The sequence below is a fragment of the Crocodylus siamensis genome, chromosome 1, assembly GCF_052110815.1.
Source record: "Crocodylus siamensis isolate JL-2025a chromosome 1, ASM5211081v1, whole genome shotgun sequence".
Taxonomy (NCBI): Eukaryota; Metazoa; Chordata; order Crocodylia; family Crocodylidae; genus Crocodylus; species Crocodylus siamensis.
In genome coordinates, this window is record NC_143395.1 from 367,356,724 (window position 1) to 367,369,302 (window position 12,579).

General features: G+C 43.5%; 1 long non-coding RNA gene across 1 annotated transcript in view; it reads left to right on the top strand.

The window, feature by feature from the left end:
- Positions 1–1,019, top strand: part of LOC149875025 (uncharacterized) — a 48,375-nt gene extending 47,356 nt beyond the window's left edge. Inside the window, exon 3 of the long non-coding RNA XR_016439020.1 lies at positions 968–1,019. This is a non-coding gene — a long non-coding RNA (uncharacterized LOC149875025). The remainder of the gene's footprint in view (positions 1–967) is intronic.
- The last annotated feature ends 11,560 nt before the right edge of the window (positions 1,020–12,579 follow it).

Genomic DNA, 12,579 nt, shown 5'->3' on the forward strand with positions numbered 1-12,579 from the left:
GCAGCACTCAGGGAGGAGATCATGCTAGTTTGTGGCATGTCTACTGAAAACAGATTGGCTCCCACTACTCTAAACATCTACCTAGATGTATGTTTTATCTTCCATCAACAGTGCTCCCTTAACCCAAGTCAGTGTCCACAGGAGTCCTGTTTTCTTTTCTTCTCTTCCAGTCTGAGAGTTCCTTTAGGTTTCTGTTAATGTTAAGCTTTTCTGGTTCTTTATATAATAATTCAACCCTCTTTTTCAACTCCGCATAATACAAATCTTATCTTCTACTGATCTCTGCTTTTAAATTTTCAATATATTCTAAATTTGTTCTGAGGTGTTAGCTCATAGAACTTATATTTTCTTTCAACATTCAAAAAGTTTCTCCACCTTTCTGATTTGAAGGCAGGAAAAGTGTCTTTTTTTTAATAGCAATTCTAACCATTTCCACCAGATTTCTAAGCAAGCATCCCCCCCCCCACACACACACACACACACACTTCTCCCCTATAGAATACCAACTTGATAGAACAACTCTCTCATTACTAAAATATCCCAAACTTTGAAACCAGTGGTTTTAGGAGCATCTCTTTTTTTCCTGGCTTTTGCACTTGTAGTTCTTGCAGCTGCTAGAAGATGAGAGATCAATATAAAGGATTCAGAAGGCCCCCTGGAAGGCTGCACTTTAAATGCTCCTGGGCCCAAGAAAAGTTGACTCCTCTGCACATGTGTAGGCCTCGAGGACAATGCTCTGTATTAGCTGTGTGTTTGTCTTAAGTTACATCCCAAGATGTGTGGCCTATTTAACTAATAGAATGCAGAATACAAGGCCCCTTTCAGCCCTAGGAGGACAAATAACCTGGGCATAGTAGCAGGCCCTTGTGTCTGCTCTCCGATTGGCTGTTCTTTGTTATGTTTCATTTTACTGGATAAGTTGTGGCCCTTAGGTCCAACATTATGTTTTATTGCATTATATAATTAGTGTGAAGCCCCAAGTTCCTATCACTGACAAGCATGGAAATTCATTACCCAAGAAGACAGCTCAGACTGCATCTGGTACCCCCTTGCCAGGGCCTGCAGGAGAAGGCGACGTCCTTTTAATTACTCTGCCGTGAGCTGCAGCCAGATGGTTTTCTGATAACAGTGCTGTTGTTGTATTGTTCAAATAAAAGGTTTGGTTAAGCCTGACCCCCCCCAAGAACTTTTATTCATTTCCCTGTTCCTCTCATTCCCTCTAGGGGTGCGCAGATACAGTGTTCATAACATCAATTCCTTATTACTTGTATATGTTGCAGAGTCCTCAGGAAGATTCAGTGAGACTACTAAGGGTTATTTGAGAGTTGGCACCCTGTTATATCCTTCACCATCTCCTGGATGCTGCCTGATTGGAGCAGGACTGGGCAGCCTCAGTACAAGAGCAGGCCCTGAGAAACAGAGCTGGCAGTTGCTAAAGGCATGCTACTGAAGTATCATTGCCTAGCTGGAGATCTGCTGTTCCCAGGAACGTTCTGGAGGTCAGAGTAGGACCTAGGGGGAAGGAGAAGGTTCCTAGGGACCCAGGGGGGTCCCAAGCCCTGAGGAAGTGGCTGTGGAGTAAAGGACTGCTGGGTATATGATCTCTGGGGCTCTAGAAAAGCTCAATGTGAGTTGACTGCTGTATGGTGGGGCCCAGGGGGGACCCCTGCTGAGTAGGAAGGTCAGCTGCTGCCAAACTGATCCTTTGAATCTCAACTGGACAAAGCCAGTAAGCCCGCAGGCTGAAGGGCCCTTTGATGGTGGGGAACCACTGCTGAGGGAAGATGGATCAGCTAGCAAGCAGGCTGGTATGAAGGAGGCTGTAGCTTAGTCACCTGATGGGAGGTGTCATAAGGGACCTGAGAGAGATGGACCCAGTGACTGAGGGCATCTGATGGGGGATGCAGAAGAGAGTGCCCAGGACAAAATAGTCCTGGAAGAACCTCAAGGAGCCCAGAAGAATGAAGAAAGATCAGAGCAGGTAGGCCAGCAGGGGTTCTGGGGAATGACCTAAAACGACACCCTGCTAGGGTTGTTGGATGGTGTGGTGGGACTGCCTGTGGTGGGGCAGTCTTCAGGAAATGCTGCACTTGTGCCTCCCTAGCAAGAGGTAAGTACGGGCATTGGAAAGCCTCCGCTCCCACTGCCTTGTGGGTGACCCCATGGAGGGGAAAGGCTAGGGGAGTGCACCCTGAAAGACACCAGGCTTGGGCAACAGTACTGTGCCCCCACTGGTGCTAGGGTCCCCACACTGTAGTGGGCCCCAGTGAAGCCTCTTCCTTCCCCAGTAGCCTCAGCCCGATCCTCTAGCTTACAAACAGAAATCAAAATACAGGCCCTTGGGCTATAACATAATTCAAGCAGCTTGGGGTATGCTCAATCCCTTTAAACAAATCACCCTTCCCCCAGCACCACAGGTCTTATAGGCTTGGGTATCTGGTGAGCTCCTAAAATCCCTTAATCTTACCAGAAGCAGAACAGGCAGTCAAACCTCTTCACTTAGCTTCCTCTAGAAGAGCTTCTTTCCCCTTGGTTACTGGCAGATAAATGCCTCTCTGGTCCCAGCCCTGGGGTTTATATATGCTCCAGGCCCTGCCTCTTCTGGTCAGCTGACCGCTTGCAGGTGTGGGCTAATTCCCTCATTCAAGCACCCTCTTCCCAGTAAAAGCCTGGAGGTAGGTGTATTGCCACTGGGTGGTCACTCTGGGCAAGAGGAAGCCACTCAGAGGGTACATTTTATGCGGACAGAATTGGACTCCAGGGCCCACAGGAAAGCTGGCAGCCTATGGGCCTGAGGAAACCAGGGCTCTGCAGCAAGCCAGCCGGGGCATCTAGGAAGACTTCAGATAGGGGCCATACTTCTGCCTCCCCCAAGGCTCCAAACAGGGAGTCTTTAAATGAAGGGCAAGGAGAAAATGGCCCCTTGGGGTGGCTCTGCAGCCTAGGCAGAGGAAATGCTTCCAATTAGAAAGAAAGGGCATAGATATTGAGACCACCCACAAATGGACTGTAGATACTCTCACACCTTGGTCTCAATGACAGAACAGGGGAACCCAGACTTGAAAGGGTATGTAATTACAGTTCAGATTGGGAAATATTCAGGTGATCAGACCCGTAGACTCAGGTTCCACATAAATTTTTGTACATGCATACTTCGTAAGTCTAATCAACATCCTGGTGATTGTGCATACATTATGTGTATTCATGGGGATACCTGGCCATACCCCATAGCACACCATTTGGCCTACCCCATTGCCAGAGATGGGCTAGGCAAAAAGCCCTTACCAGCCAGAGGAAATGCTCCAGAAAAGGGATTGGGGTGCAACACAACCCAAAGGAGGTGGAGGATTGGGAGACCTCTGGCACACTAAGAAGGCAAAGCATGAGATTTTATTCAGAATCAAAAGGAGGATCTGGTATATTCACTTCCGTATGTCCTGCTGGGACAGGTCACTGAAGCCATAGTAGGCACACATTTAGCAGCTCAGTACCACCACTTTCAGTTGCAGGGAGAGCTCCTGACAAGGGTCACCAAAGACAAGGTCACCAGGCCCTGGTGGGCACAACTATTGGTCCCAAAGAAATATCACCAGGTGTTGAAACTGGCATGTGCCATGCCATTGAGGGGCCACTTGGGGTAGAGAAGACCCAAGAAAGTGTACTGTGAAGTTTCTTTTGCCCTGGGGTATACCAAAAGGTTAAATAATATTGTCCATCCTGCCCCGAGTACCAGCTCATTGGGGCTAGGCCTGCTAATAAATTCCCACTGGTGCTGTCTTGCTAGTTGACATACCATTTGAGCAGGTCAGGGTTGACTTGGTGGGACCACCTTGGTGGGTTCAAGGGTCCAAGTTCATTTTGGTACTGGTGGACTATGCCACCTGCTACCCCAAGTTGGCCACATTCTGCTCAGCCCCAGCACAAATGGTGTTCATGGAACTTTTATGGATTTTCTCCCAGGTAGGCACCACTAAAAAAAGGTCTTAACAGACCAGGGTATGGCCTTCATGTCCCAACTGGAAGTTTGTCTCTGGGGAACTGTGAGAGTGGAACCAGTTGCTACCCTACCAATTGTTTGCTGCATGAGAGGTTCCCCAGGTATTCACAGGCTTTTTGCAAGAGCCCTGGCAGGCCCAGGGGACAACCACCCAAAACATGGTTTGGTGCATGTTGAAGCTGCAGGAAAGGTTAGACCTGGCAGGTGCACTTGCAAGGAAAAATCTCAAGGCCACCCAACAGGGATAAGATAACAACAATAAGCAAAAATGCTTGACTCCAGATCTATCAGCCAGGAGATAAAGGAGGGGAACAACAGCAGGACTCAAGAGCAAGTTACTGATAGTGGCAGAGACCCTTCAAGGTCTACAGAGGGCAGGACACATAAACTTTGAAGAGTGTCTGGTGGGTAAATAATGTGGGTCACAGGTCTACCATGTTAATTTGCTGAAACCCTACAAGGAGGAACCCTGCTTGGTATCTACATATCTGCTACAAACTGGCCTGGAGGTTCTGGGTCCCCTCCTGGATCCAACAGCGCACCTCAAGCTAGGGGAGACATTAACTCAGCAGATGAAACTAAAAACCCTCCTGGAGGAGTTTAAGGAGATGTTTAGTGGGAATCCGGATTAGACTACATTAATAAAACTCTGGCTTATCCTCAAGGTGATATGCACCATTCAAAAGGGACACTCAAGGATCCCTGCCTGCCTGAGGTAAATGGTAAGATGTGAAGTTAAGATGTTACACTTGGGAGTGATCAAGGCACTGAATGGAGTAGCCCAGTTCTATTGGTATAAAACCCGACCACACGATCCGATTTTGCAAAGATAGACTTCTGCAAAATTAATACGGTTTCAAAATGCAACACTTACCTGATGTCCCAAATAGATGAGATGGTGGAGGGAACATGTAATGCCAAGTATATAACTACCTTAGACTTGGTCAAGGGATACTGGCAAATCCCTCTGGATCCAGCATCTTGTGAAATTACAGCCTTCACGACACCTTGGGGGCTCTTCCACTTCAAAATGTTGCCCTTTGGGCTACACAGAGCCCTAGCAACCTGTCACGGGTTAATCGACAAAGTACTCTGCACACACTGGGCATATGTGGGCACTTATTTAGATTATGTGGTAATATTTACCAATATGTGGGCCAAACATCTCCAGAGGGTAGATGTGTTGAAGTTGATACGAACTGCAGGTCTGATGGTGAACCCAGGTAAGTGTCATCTGGGATGTACAGAGACCAGGTACCTAGGCTATAGACTAGGCAACAGGAAAATCAGACCCCCTTCTGGACAAAATAAAGAACCTGGTAGAACAGGGGTGGGCAAAATGCGGCCCACCAGGCCATTCTATCCGGCCTGTAGGGCCCCTAAAAAATTTAGAAAATTAATATTTATCTGCCCTGGGCTGCCTGTCATGTGGCCCTTGACAGCTTGCCAAAACTCAGTAAGCAGCCCTCTGCCTAAAATAATTGCTCGTCCCTGTGGTAGAAGCACCAGTGCCAACAACTAAAAAACATCTAAGATCATTCTGGAGCCTAGCTAGCTACTATCAACATTTCATCCCATGGTTTGCAGCCATCACAGGTCCACTGACTGATCTGCTGAAGGAGCACCACAAAGGATATAGTGGTCATCCAAATGTGAGATGGCATTCGCAGCAGTAAAACAACTGCTATGAAGTGTCCCCATCTTGTGCAGCCCAGACTTGACAAAAGAATTTATATTACAGACAGATGCATGAGTGAAGCTTGGATGGGGGTGCTCTCCTAAGAATTTGAAGATGGGGAACACCCCATTCTGTACCCAAGTAGGAAATGCATGCCTTGGGAACAGAAATACACCATTATAGAGAAATGCCTGGCAATCATGTGGGCAGCCAAGGCCCTCTGATACTATCTCTTAGGGGCCCAGTTCCATTTGGTTATGGAACATGCCCCTTTAACATGGCTTAATGCCATGTGTGAGACCAACCCCTAGTTGACAAGATGGTATCTGTTTCTACCTTTCAATTTTACGATACAGCACTGCCCTGGATCAACACATGCAAATACGGACTTCATCTCCCAAGGAGAGGGGAGGAAGTGGGGCTGAGAGTGAAGAAAAGGAAGAATGTGTCCTGGACTCCATTCTTGGGAGGGAGGAAGTGTAACTGGGCATAGGCTACAGTGGCAAAAGAACAGCTGTGTGTGGTTAAATGTGTTAAGCTGTCCGCTCAGGAGGGGGCCAGCTAAGAGCAACAAGCCGCCGACCAGAGAAAGTTAAAAGCTCCTGGGGAGTGAAACTAGGTGAGAGAAGGAAAGGGTGATGCCAGAAGAGAGCACGGAGCTAAGTCATGGTGTCCTCTCTCTGGGTCCAAGGAAGAGCCACAACTGCGAGTTAACCCTTCATTGGTGAATACAGTTTTGAGTTGAGTACTTGTTGGTTTTTTTTGTTATGGACAGTGATTTTCCTTGTGGGGACAAGTTTGCCCTGTAAAATTAAGTAGTGAGAAATAACCTACTACACTCTTCAACTATATGTATATAAAGTAATATTCCTTCTTGACATTCCTCGATAAGGGCTATAAAGTCTTATCAGATAAATCAAAGCTCCAGCTGCCTGGATCATACAATTTCAGATGGACAAAATATTTACATGCATGCACTACAAATGGGCAGATATCATTCTGAATTTTCCTAAACAAACTAAAAAAAGAGTGCAAATGTAAGTCAATTCCTTAGCTGATGCGAAGACAAAAAAAAGATGGCAAATGTAGATCTGGATAATTTGGAGACTTGTTCAATCCTCTGTCTGCCGATACTGAGTAGAAAAAAATGCAGATGAATGCAAGTGCAAAGGAGCACTGGAACTTCTTATACCAGGAAATCCTTTTGTCATACAGTCTCCATTTTCATTAACTGTCACTGTAAAAATTAGAATCAGTAGAATAGTGTAAAAGCAGCTATGAGAATTCATCCAGGAAAGATTCAGACATTCACATCAGTCATTCAGGATGTGTTTTCATTGTTTCTTGCACATAACTCTATATTGTTCCCAGAAAAGTTTACAGAAATGGAAAAAAATAATGTACATGAAGTATTATTCACTTAAGTATTTGCATCTGAGGATTTAACACAATTATCTTTGAAGGCTGTTTTTTCAGGCTTGAAAATAAGAAGCATTCATGTTATTTAAGAAACTTGAATATATTTTTCTTGTCCAGTCTGTAGGCTGAAAAATGAAGCTTTCACTGAAGAACAAATAAGCTTTTAAAAATCAAAATTTGCTCCCAATTTACTAAAAGGAAAGAGGGTTAACCATCCAGTTTACCATTAACTGAATTAATTATTTACAGTGAGCAGCTGTTTCAGGTCTAAACATGACTCTATATCCTATTTCCCAATATTAAACTCTTGGAACATTTGTCCTTGTGAACCTCTCTGCTTCTTAATCATTCATGACTTTATGGTGTCTACTTTGGATTTTAAGCTCTCTGGAACAGTACCCTCACTTTTTTATTTACCTGTGAAGTACAATACACAACTACAGTACTAGTTAATGCTGCTGATCTACCTGAAAACTGGATTATATCCCCTGACAATCATTTCTATCACTGGAGACATGAAAATACAGATTTCAAATCTTGCTACCACATATGTGATCTCAAGACCTGGAAAACACACCATATTACAGTATATAAATCATTACACATTACTGTAATAGGCTGCCCATGTTACGGTACTAAAAGGTTAAGGAAATTATGGATGCAAAATTGAAAACCCTTAATATTTTTATTGGGAAACACACTTTTGCTACCAGTAAATACTCAGCTTATCTGCTGGTATTAATTTCACTAAAGATACGGGGACCATTAGGAGTTGGGTTTTATTTTGACAATGAAATGATTTGCTGTGAAAGAGGTCAACTCACAATCTCCTAAAACCCACTTAATAATTGTACAAAAAGTAGAAACTTTGTCATATTACTAAGGAAGAATAAAAATATCACAAGGCCAAAGCACGATTTGAAAGGAAGCTGGCAAGGCACATAAAAGGCATTAAGAAGGAATACTTCACGTTAAAAGTAAAAGCAAGAAAAAAACACAGGTCCCTTAAAGAATGCAGAAAGCAACCTAATTATGGATGACAGAGAGAAACCTAAAATAAAGCCTTTTTATACTTCACTCTTCACATACAGGGACAGCTACCAGACGATGATCACAGTTAGCAAAGAGACTGGAAAGGAAACAAACAGCCTAAAGTAGAAGAGAACAGGTTAGGGATTACTTGGAGAAGCCGTATGCTTTCCAGTCAGCAGGGGTAAATGGGATACTCCCAAGGGTACTGAAGGATTTGGCTAAGGTAATTTCACAGCCTTTGGCTATCCTCTTTGAGAGTTTGTGGAGGTCATGTGAAGTCCCAGATAATTGGAAAATGACAAATATAGTGCCCATCTTGGAGAAAGGAAAGGGCAGGACCTGGGGAATTACAAGCCAGTCAACCTGACCTTGATATCTGGAAAGATCATGGAGCAGGTCCTCAAAGAATCCACTGTGAAACACCTAAAGGAGAGCAAGGTGATCAGCAACAGCCTGCATGGATTCACCAAGAGCAAGTCATACCTGACCAACCTGATTGCCTTCTATGATAAAGGTGACAGGCTCTGTGGATGGAGGGGAAGAGCAATGGATGTACTACTATACCTTGTCTTTAGCATGGCTTTTGACAGTCTCCCACTTTCATTAACAGCTAAAGAAATACAGACTACCAGACAAAAACACTGAGGTGGATACATAACTGGTTGGTTCATTGTGCTCAATGACTAGTCCTCAATGGCTCAATATCTAGGTGGGAGGGTATCAAGTGAGTGTCCCCCAGGGTCTCTCCTGGGTCTGGTATTGTTTAATATCTTCATTAATGATTTGGATGAAGGGTTCAAGTGCACACTTAGCAAATTTGCAGATACCACCATCCATGTTGGGTGGAACTGCAGATACTCTGGAGGGTAGGGCTAGGATCCAAAATGACTTGGAGAGACCAGAGAAAAGGTCTGCAATTAATCAGATGAAATTCAAAAAGGATGAAATAACTGCATACAGATTGGAGAATAACTGGGCTAGGCTGTAGTACTGCAGAGAAAGACCTGGGGGTTATAATAAACCATAAGCAAAATATGGTATTTACATATTTGACTACAAGACAAGGTTTTTTCCCCCTAATCAGCATGGGGAAAGAGTCCCTTGTCTTACATTCACCTACAAGGAAACCTCATTAAATAGATTGTCTATCATTAAACTGCTGCCAAAAACAGCACATGCTCAGTAATGGAAACCAACTATGAAGCTGAATAAATGCAGCCAACACTGAGCATGACTATAAAACAAGTCACGGTGAACCACTATACTGCATACATTTTGACTTCCTCTTCATTGCAACAATTAAGCTTGCATCTTTCTTTCCCATTTCCAATTATTCCTGTTTCTTTATCAGCCTTGAACATCTAGCAAACATCATCAAACGAGGACCCAACCAGTTCATCCAGAATCCCTCTGTTGCTCCCTCTGTCAGCCTGCTGTATATGCAGGGGCCTACCTAACTTTAGGAGGCAGCTGGCTGATTTCACAGGCAGATCCCAGGGCTGATAGCTATTTTTGCGGGCTGAGCATGGTGGCCCCTCATGCTTCTGATTGGCCGAGGGGTCCATAGTGGCCCCCTCCCTCCCCACTAATTGACTGTGAGAGCTGTCCATCATATGGCCCCAGCCCTTGCTGCTGATTAGTTGTGAGGGCTGTCCATCATGCAGCCCCAACCCTGGCTGTCGCTTGGGGGAGAGGAGCGGGATGTGACAGGCAGCCCTTTCAGCCAATCAGTGGCAAAAGGGCAGCAACGATTTTGCTGGGAGCCCCTCTCCCTCCTCCAACAGGCTGTGTGGCCAGGCCACAGCAGCCATGAGGACTGTTGGATACTCAGAGGGAGCCAGCATTTTTTTTCGCAAGTTTTTATTTTCCATCAAGCCTACCAAAATCACAAAGCTTGCCCGATTTCACAGAATCCACCATTTTTCACAAAGCCTGCCTGAATTTACGGTTTTCATGAAGATCACACAATCATGAACTCAGTAGGTCCCTATGTATCTGATCAGTGTGGCCCCACCCTCCATAAGTTGGAGCTGAACCAGGTTACCCCATGCTTCCTCTGCATATAATTGTTTGGAGGAGCCAAGACCCATGACAAAAAACACAGTTTGTAATGAGTGGGGGCTAATTAGTACATGGCTCCTTTTCATGCTGTGGGGGGAAAGAGGAGCATATCTGGAATACACAAACATACTGAGCAGTGCTGAACTTTGGGGTCACCAGTCTGAAATGCTGTTGACTATGGGGCCCAGCCCGCTGACATCTATGCTAAATCATGAACCTTTTGGCTTTGAACTAATATCAAGTCTAGTTTATACTATAAGTAGGTACAAACATGTTGCTTAAAAGTGTGTTTCTGGAGTACCTGTGCTAAAACTTGCAGCAATTTCAGAAGAGCATCAATTCTGGATGAATGACGTCTATGGGTATTATATGCAAATTACTCCAAGTATATTTATTTCAAAGTCAGTGTTTTTAAATTTGCTTCTCCCTTCCATGTGTTCAGGGAGACTGACAGTGAGGGGGAGAAGAGACTACAGGGGAAAGAAGTTGTGGAGAGGCAGAGGGCAAGGGGGCCACCTGACTCCCCACCAAATTTGTTTTCCATGCTGCAGTAGTAGGGAGGGGAAAAATTCAAGGCAAACTTCCAATAATTACATTCTATACCTGGAAAATTACAAAAAAAATTATAAATTTTCCATATACAGAATCTAATTAATTGGAAGGAGTTCATCTTATAGCCAGGGTGTCTTATATTCAAATAGATATGGTATGAGACAACAAAGTATTCTGTTTGGGAAAAAAAAAAGCCAACAGCATACAGGGTTATATTAGCAAGAGTGTCACTTTTAAATCAGGAGATTCCTCTGCTCCATTTAGCACTGGTGAGGCCTTAGCAGGAGTAATGTGTCCAGTTTTAGGTCCTATATATCAGGAAGGATGTGGACAAATTGGAAAGAGTTTAGTAGGAGAGTGACATTAGAGGCCTACAAAGCATAAAAGAGGAAAGGCTGGGTTAGGGTTACTTAGGTTGGAGAAGAAAAGACCAAGGAAAGGATTTTATACCAGTCTTCCAATACCTGAAGGGTTATTATAGAAAAGGATGGATATATACTGTCTTCTGGAGCTACAGAAGACAGGACTAGGAGCAATGGACTCAAGCTGCAGCACAGGCAATTTAGGTTGGAGATTGGGTGGCATTTTCTGACGATGACAGAAACATACAGAAGTTGTGGAATCTCCATCTCTGGAAATTTTAAAGAACAGGTCAGACAGATTTTTAACTGAGATGGTTTAAATAGGGATAATCCTTCCCTGAGCAGGGGCTTGGATTAGATGATCTTGTAAGGTCCCTTCCAGCCATACTTTCCTGTGATCCTATTCTTCAATTTCCTCCCCTATAAAGTGTGATTAACATAACTCCTCTCCACTTTGTTAAATACTCAGAGTAAAATTGTCATTTTGAGGTGAAAAGTGCAATCCACATCTTGATAAATACATGGAAATTAAGTGTAATCACTCATTTATCTACATTACCTCACAATGTACTGGAGTGTCTCTCACTTTGTGTCTGCAATGAGATGACCTGTTAATATTTTACAATAGAAGACAGCAGGATAGATAATTCTTTGCCCATTTAAAATACTGGGAAACTAACAATGTTTTCAACTGCAAAGGTAAGCTCTTTAAATCAGCTGTTAAACCAACAACAAATATAAATACTTATATTTACTGAAACATTTTAAAAATAGACTGTATAATTTTGAAGACAACTCCCTTTGTGCTTTCAAATAAGATCTAAATTCCCTGTTTGATTCTACAGACTCATGGAAACCAGCTTGTTGGTTAATTATTAAATATTCGCTAACATATTAAACACTACGTTGTTCGCTTTCTTAAGTCTGATATAGTGATTAGAATTTCTAAAAATGTTTCTTGAGAAAAGGAAAAATAAATAGTTTCATTCCATAGCAAATAACCTCATCTTCTTACTCCTTTGTGCTATTGCTTGAGATAGTATTCAAGATATGTCATTACAGAAAGAGGACCCATGCCTTTCCATTTCACATACAGCCTCTTTACCACCTTAAAAACTCAGACTTTTTTTAGTTTCAAAAGTTAACACATTTGATTACAGAAGCACTGTACTTACTTCACCTGATATAGGGAATGTAAGTTTCAGGAGAAGACAGTACCTGTTTTTACTCCAACGTCTACAGAACAAACGCTCCTAATTTTATAGTATACTACTGAAGAGGTGACCTGCCCTGCAGGTAGAGTTCTGCTTTATGCAATCATCTGCTATCAGTTCAATTTAGGTATTGGGAGAGCTCAGAATGGTTCAGGAAAAAAGAAAGCTCAGGCACTTGAGGGAAGAAAGACCCTTTAAACAGATAGAAAAAGTTAGGAAATGAAAGGTTTAGAGAAAAATGTTTGTATTTGAAAACTTCAAAAT